At 39.2% G+C, this 7,355-nt stretch overlaps 1 protein-coding gene across 5 annotated transcripts in view; it reads left to right on the top strand.

Annotated features, from left to right (window-relative positions):
- LOC135109543 (uncharacterized) overlaps window positions 1-7,355 on the top strand; it is a 50,685-nt gene that overhangs the window by 21,698 nt on the left and 21,632 nt on the right. For all 5 annotated transcript variants that reach the window (XM_064020938.1, XM_064020935.1, XM_064020936.1 and 2 more), the window contains one exon: window positions 2,901-2,974. The gene's annotated coding sequence lies outside the window, so the exon portion shown is untranslated. The remainder of the gene's footprint in view (window positions 1-2,900; window positions 2,975-7,355) is intronic.

Raw genomic sequence — 7,355 nt, 5'->3', positions numbered from 1 at the left:
TACATGCCTGTACACCCAACTTTGCCGGAAGTGTTGGGTTGTGCATTACTAAATATGAGGTGTTGGGGGAGAAAGGGGAGTGGGCGGTAAATGTGATGAGGAGGTATGCATGGAGGTTGGTGCGTGATGGGTAGGGTTAGGCGTGTGTTGGGCTGTGGGTGTGTTGGGAGGAATAAGTCTGAGTGTACGTGTGTGTGGGTGTCAGTCAGTGGGGGATAGGAGTGTGTGTGTCTATGTGTGTGTGTAAGGTGCAGCGAGAGGGCCACGCCAGCAGCACACCCCTGCTCCAGTAGAAGAGTGTCAAACGCCTGAAAGGAAAAGCATCACAGAGAAGGAGCGAGTGTCGAAACCCTTGCGCTGCTCCTCTGCCGTCGCCACGGCAGAGATTATTATATGATTTTCGTGTTTTAATCTTTTCATTTACAGTTATTCCTTCTCTTCTTTCTTTTCCTTCGTCATAAGTTTCATCATTATCTTTCATCATAATTGTTCCTTCCATATATAACAAAGATTTATGTATATTGAATATTAAGGTAGTTGGACGTGTTGACGTTTATATGATTTTATACACAATATATATATATATATATATATATATATATATATATATATATATATATATATATATATATATATATATATATATATATATATATATATATATATATATATATATATATATATATATATATATATATATATATATATATATATATATAATTATTATTTTCACAATTGTTATCTTAATTTTAGTTGATTTTAACAATTTTATTTATTTTTAACATTTTGTATTACTGCTTTTTTACTCAACCAAAATTGTCATGCCTTTTCATAATTTTGTAGCGGCGCCACATGTCCGAAATGTTGTAGCGCCAAATTTTTAAATCGCTGACGAAAACTCAAATGTTGTATTGTTTCAGTCTTTCAAAGACCATGCGTGTGTCTGCATAACCTCCCTGAGAGTTAGAGTGACAGTCCCGACGCTACTTGTTCTCCTCTGCCTGTAAATAATGCAGCGGTGGGCTGGTGGTCTAAAGGTTTACTTCGATCCCTCCTCACGGTAGTTTCTCTGCTGTGAAGTTAGTTTCTGTCATAACGCGTCCGCTCCACCTGACCTTGCTGCTGCGCCGGGCCTTGACTCAGTCTGTACCTCATGGCAGTATCCAGGTAGGAGACGTAACTCTCTCTCTCTCTCTCTCTCTCTCTCTCTCTCTCTGTGCTACACTACCCAAAAGACTGCAATACCAAAAAAATCTACAAATAGGAGTCATGGAGAAAAAAAAAATGTGTACAATTGAAGCGAGCAATCCTTTCTGGTTAAGAATGGAGTTCTCGTCACACACGGAAGGAGAGAATAGATTGCCTTTGTCCTTTTTAGGCTGCTGAATTATTCAGGAGACTGGAGTACAAAAGCATCTGTATGAAAAGTAGGCAGTCATAAGAAAAGTGTCTAGAATTAAAGGGGTAAAAAATAAATAGGATGTTAATTTTGTTTCTCTTTAGGCTACAGAGATATTAAAGGGACTGCAAGTCTAAAAAAAATATATTGCAAAAATTATGCAGCATTGTAGGGACTTTTCCTGCCTTGAAACAGTGGAAGAGAGAGAATAAGAGGCTAATTTTGTCCCCTTTAGGCTACATTATAAAAGGGACTGCAGTACAAACGCAAGCCTAAAAAATATGTTGTAAAATTTGTGCAGCATATTACGGACTTTTCCTGTCTTGAAATAAAGGAAGAGAGAATAAGAGGCTAATTTTGTCCTCTTTAGGCTCCATGATACAAGGATGTAGTACAAACGCAAGTTTAAACAGTATAGAGTCAAAACCATCCAGCACTCAGTGGCCCCATCGCGCTGGTCAGTAGAGGATCCGAGGCCACCAGACACAGCGGAGCCTTTCTGGGTCGTAACGTGATAACCCGGGGGACGTAAATAGGTGAGTATCGGGTGTGAGTGTCAGAATAGTCCAATACTTGCTTAAAGGTCAGGGAAATTGAGCACACCAGACACGCTCCACAGGACACAAGCTCTCGTCCTTCACCTCCATTCATTTCAGCCAGACGACGCGAGGAGGAAAGTGCGGGAGACTGGAACGAAGCACTGGAGAGTTATGAAGGATGAGTGTGAAGATTCTTTGTCTTTTTGTTTATCTATTTATTTATTCATTCATTTATCTGTTTATTTATTTTATTTATTTACTTATTTTTGTGGTGTGCGTTTGTGCAAGGTGTAGAGTCTGCTTGTTTTCTTTCTGAGATTTACACTATAATCTTTGAAGCAATACTCACATAAATGGGCACTGAATATTTAATAAAGCTTCCCAAAGGTTTACACTATCATCGTTCAAGCAATGCTCACCAGAGTGGGGACAACATTTAGTAAAGCTTCCCAAGTGTAGGTAATTTGATGTTTACTTAGTAAAACCACAGCGGGTTGCTGAAATAAAATGGTTCTCTCATAAGGGCGCAATGATGATTAATTTTTGTCTCCTTTAATTTTTTTTTTTTTTTCAATGGTAATGCATGACGAGGGTTGCAGCATCACCATTATGCACACACTCTTCAAGACCCCCATTATTGTCCTCTCTGTGTGAAATGCGTATGGAAAGTACTTATAGAACACCAAATCCGAACTGTGGTCTCGGAATTTCGTGTTACTGGCCAGTGTTCAGTTATATGATGCTGCGAAGGGTCTTCGGGTCTTCCAGGCTCAATTCCCTAACCTTGCAGAAGTTGAGTCCATTGCAATATGAAAAGGATATAAAAAAAGGTGCCAGATTATGAAAAAATGCAGTTGTAGTGTAGAATGTTACTAATATTGTACCGAAATGCATTATTCGTACATATTTTGAAATTTTTAAAGCATTCTGTACATCTTACCGTGTTGTTTTATATTTGACAGTGCCACCGAAGTCCCGAGCGGCTTCGAGACAAGGAAGAGAAGCTACGCGGCTCACTTCAGCCAGTCAGTCAGTGGTCAGTGGCGTCAGCTTTGTTGTGGTGTACGCGTGAGTCTTGTGTTTTCTTGAACGCTTATTTGAGCTTTAGGTGAACCAAAACTCTCCCAAAGCCTGTGCACAGTGGTCAGCAGGTATGTTAACTTGGTAATGAGTGTATTTGGACATATACTGCTGGTGAAACTGGTGTGTCATGCCTCGCTAGGCTAGTAGGAAGCAAGTGGTTGAGGAATCACAGTTGCCAGACCATTAATAACTAACATTCTTAATTTTGCATAGTTATCAGTTTTTGTATTTCATATGACTATCTAGGATGTAAGTGTTTCCAGTGCCATGAATCTAAAGGAATGGTGCTCGAAATGGGAGGTTGTAAGGCTGAGGGACACGAAAATAGGCTTGAGTGTTGGCGAGAGTGGGCGGTGCGCCTACTGTCTAGGCGTCTCTGCTCCCTCACCACGCACCCCGCCGCTGTCACAACATTCCCCGGTATATTACACTTGTTTCTTTAATGTTTACCGTAAAGTCTGCAATCAGGAATCATCGTAAACATTAACCATTGTTGTCTTTCTGATCACCACCACATCCTCTGGCGTTCCACCTTCTACCACTCCGATATTTTCCACTTCCTTGTCGCTGTTTGTTCCTCCATCACTTTCATAACCATCATCAACTGCCTTTCCCTCATCACCACATCCTTCACCTCCACCACATCAACTCACTCCGCTTCATCAACTCATCCATACGAGGAATCATGTGGGGAGCCAAGAATGAGAGAGCTGAGGTGAATCAACACTCTTTAGTAGAATCACTGTTCATCTCATTAAATTGAGAGTGAATTACCTTGTTGCCATGGGTTTATCTTTACCCCCACCAGCCCCACCCCAACCCAACCTCCCCCCAGCCTTACCTCCCCTAGTCTCACCTCCCCAGCCCCATCTTTCCAACTTCCTGTTCCTAGCTTCGCCTCCCCAGCCTCACCTTCCCAGCCTTCCTTAGCCTCACCTCCTCAGTCTAACCTCCACAACCCTGTCTTTCTCAGACTGCAAGACGAACGACGTACCACAAAGCCTACCAAAGAGAGAGAGAGAGAGAGAGAGAGAGAGAGAGAGAGAGAGAGAGAGAGAGAGAGAGAGAAATGAGAAGTTATATAGGTAGATAACAGACAGATATATAAATAGATGGATGAAATTAGACAAGCAGATGCAGATAGAAAGATAGATAGATAGATACATGGATAGATGCAGAGAAAGAAAAACACATAGATAGATACAGAACAACACTGAGGTAAATAGAAAAATAAAATACATTGATGTATCGGCACAAAGACAAATCAACAGGTAGACAAACAGACAGACAACCAGCTAACAACCGCTAACCTAATCCCACCTCAAGTATAACTGAGATGCTTGATATTCACGTCATCCAAACAAGTCAATGTAAATACCTAAAGGCCAATTCTGCTGCTGCTTCCTGGCCTCCTCGTGACACACACACACACACACACACACACGGTAATGACTCGTGCAATTACGTGGTCTGCGGGGGGTCGTTACTACTAAAGCTGGGGAGTGAAGAAGCTGGGGGGTGGGTGGCATGGCAAGCAGGAGAGAGGAGGCGAGGCCAGGAAGGTTACGCGTTCGATCATGGGAACCTTTTTCGTCACCTTCACCTGGATGTTGCGGCGTCATAACTCACTTAGAATCATTAATGCAGTGAGGCGCTGGTCACTGCACCGCGGGGGCGCCTCGATCATGAATACTATCGTGCGGAAAACCAGTAACTTCCAATAAAGTGTCCACCTAGTGTTAAGAAAGTGAGAGGAAGAAATGTTTGCCAACGCCCTTCATGAGGAGACGAAACGAACTGGAATAGACCAGAGAACCTCATGAAAATAAAACCTTTTGCTCCACATTTGGATTAAATTGTTGGACTTGCCTATAGACTCCCACACTCTGGCGTCTTGAGTGAGTTTTTTTTTTCACGATTTTTTTATTTTTATTGCATGAATACAAAAATAAAGTGAACCTCTTCCCTCTCACTCACAGTCTTCAAGGAACATTGTAGTTTTTGTTGTCCTTGGCACGAGCTCTTAAATGATAATAATAATGAAAAAAAACAATAAAAAAATATATAATCCAGTAAAGATTTCCCTCCCACTTACAGTCCTCGTTTTCTAAGCTCTCCACGGCAGGACTCCACGCAGGTCGCAGGAAACTGAGGGCAGAGTCTTCTTTTTGTATAGCCTTTGTTCTACTGTTAATATTCATTCTGCTTCGTGGGTTGGGAAGTGTTAAGTTGATATTTTCTCGTGTCTTAATTCTACACAATTATAAAACATTTCTTTCTGGAAAGTGAGAAAATACGAGTCAATTCTTTACCTTCAGTTTTTGTTCCATTAATACGAATCCCTGTGCTATGTAAATATAGTAATGTATAATAGATATTTATTTTCACTTTTTATATTGTTCAGCACATAATCTTAGCCACGTTCCTTAACAGTGAGGAGGGATGCATAGTGTGTATCCCTAACCTTTGTTGTACTGATACCATTCCTTCTGCCGTAACTTTAGTGCTTTCCGCGAAATATTTTTCTCACTTTGAAAGTTCTTTACGACATAAATATCAAACATGTTCTTGGAAAGTGAGAAAACAGGATTATTTTTATCTGTCCTTTGTTCTACGCCTACGATTCCTCCTGTTTCCTAGGTTCGATAATCTTAAACTGACATTTTCACGCTTTTGTAATTCTTCAAGGGAGAAATTTCAAACACGTTCTTCAGAGTGGGGAGGCCTGTGTCTTCCTTACCTCTAAACTTTGTTCTGGTGATATGATTTGTTCTGCGATGTAACGTTAATAGTCTTCAGTACATATTTTCTACCTTGGTTTAGTAATACCATTCTATTTGGTATGTGTGTCTTAAGCTGATATTTTCTTGTGTTCTGAGTTTTTAGGAGAGGTTTTAATTACGTTCACAAAAGTGAGGAAAGAAGAGCCTTCATAATCTTTACCCTTTTTCTACCAATGTGATTCCTTCTCTTACATCCGCTAGTAAGTCTTAAGTTCAATTTTCTCGTTTATATATATATATATATATATATATATATATATATATATATATATATATATATATATATATATATATATATATATATATATATATATATATATATATATAATTTTTTTTTATCTATTTATTTATTTTTATTTATTTATTTTATTTATTTATTTATTTTTTTGCGATGGCATTTGAGGCATGGTCCATAAAAGTGAGGAGAGGAGTACTCTTTACCTGAAGCTTTTGTTTTTGTAATACGATTCCTTGTGGTGTGTAACTTAAGTATTGTTTTGTAAGGTCTTTAAGACAGAATTTCACCACGTGCCTGGAGTGTGAGGCGGGAAGAGTCGGTTCTTTATCGTTGGCCTTTTGGTCTTTTTATTTCATTACGACAGAATCTCAACCACTTCCCTGAAAAGTGACGACCAACGAGTACATGACTTATTTGTGGGTTTTGTTATACTAACGTGATTCCTTTTGTTATGTAAGTTACTGAGTTTAAGTGATGTATTCTCCTTTTCTTAATTCTTCTTGACTATTTTAAACCACGTTCCAGAAAACTAAGGAAGGATTATAATTCCTTATCTGTGCCTTGTAATGTGGCAGTGCAGATCCTTCTCTGATGTAGATTTTAAGTTTTTTTTTTTCTTTTTTTTTCAGAATTGTTCTGGGCAGATTTTAAACCATGTTCATTATGAAAAGTTTTATTAGTCTTTAAGGAAATATTTCATCTTTCTCTCGCCAAACTTCTGAGGACAATAATCTGAGCCACGTTCAAGGTGAAGGCTTCGTTTCATGGAATAGAAAGGGATGTGTTTTGTTAATGTGTAGCGGCAGATTCATCCCAGAGCGTGTCTTTATAAGCTAGGGAGTCTTAGGCAAACATTTTCTTTTCTACTTCAGTTCCTGTGGATAGAAATCTGAGCCACATTCCTGGCAAAGTGAGAAGAAGTTTGTGTTTTCTTTATTTATAGCGTTAGTTTTATTTCCAGGGCTCATTTTTGGCACGTAAGTATATGTTTTATTTTTATTTATTACTTTTTTGATGAGGGAGGTGGACGTGACCAGAGTTTGAACTGAGCAGACTGAAAAGACTAGCGTTAACTGACTGAACCACAAGGCACTTGTTTTGTGCGTGTAAGCAAGCTACTCTTAAGTACATATTTTGTTTTATACATTTACCACGACGGAAATTTCTCAAGTATGGCAAAAAGAGGCTCCTTTCCTTCCAACAGATTTATTAGAGTCGTGTTTGTCACTTCCAGCTTTACATTTTAGGTTAGATGGTCGTAACAATAAACTACACATGCAAGACTTAAAGAATAACATTTCCTTCCACAAGTC

Source organism: Scylla paramamosain, chromosome 19, assembly GCF_035594125.1.
Source record: "Scylla paramamosain isolate STU-SP2022 chromosome 19, ASM3559412v1, whole genome shotgun sequence".
In the NCBI taxonomy this organism is placed as follows: domain Eukaryota; kingdom Metazoa; phylum Arthropoda; class Malacostraca; order Decapoda; family Portunidae; genus Scylla; species Scylla paramamosain.
Note: the sequence above shows the minus strand (reverse complement) of the source record. Positions and strands in the feature narration are given on the sequence as shown.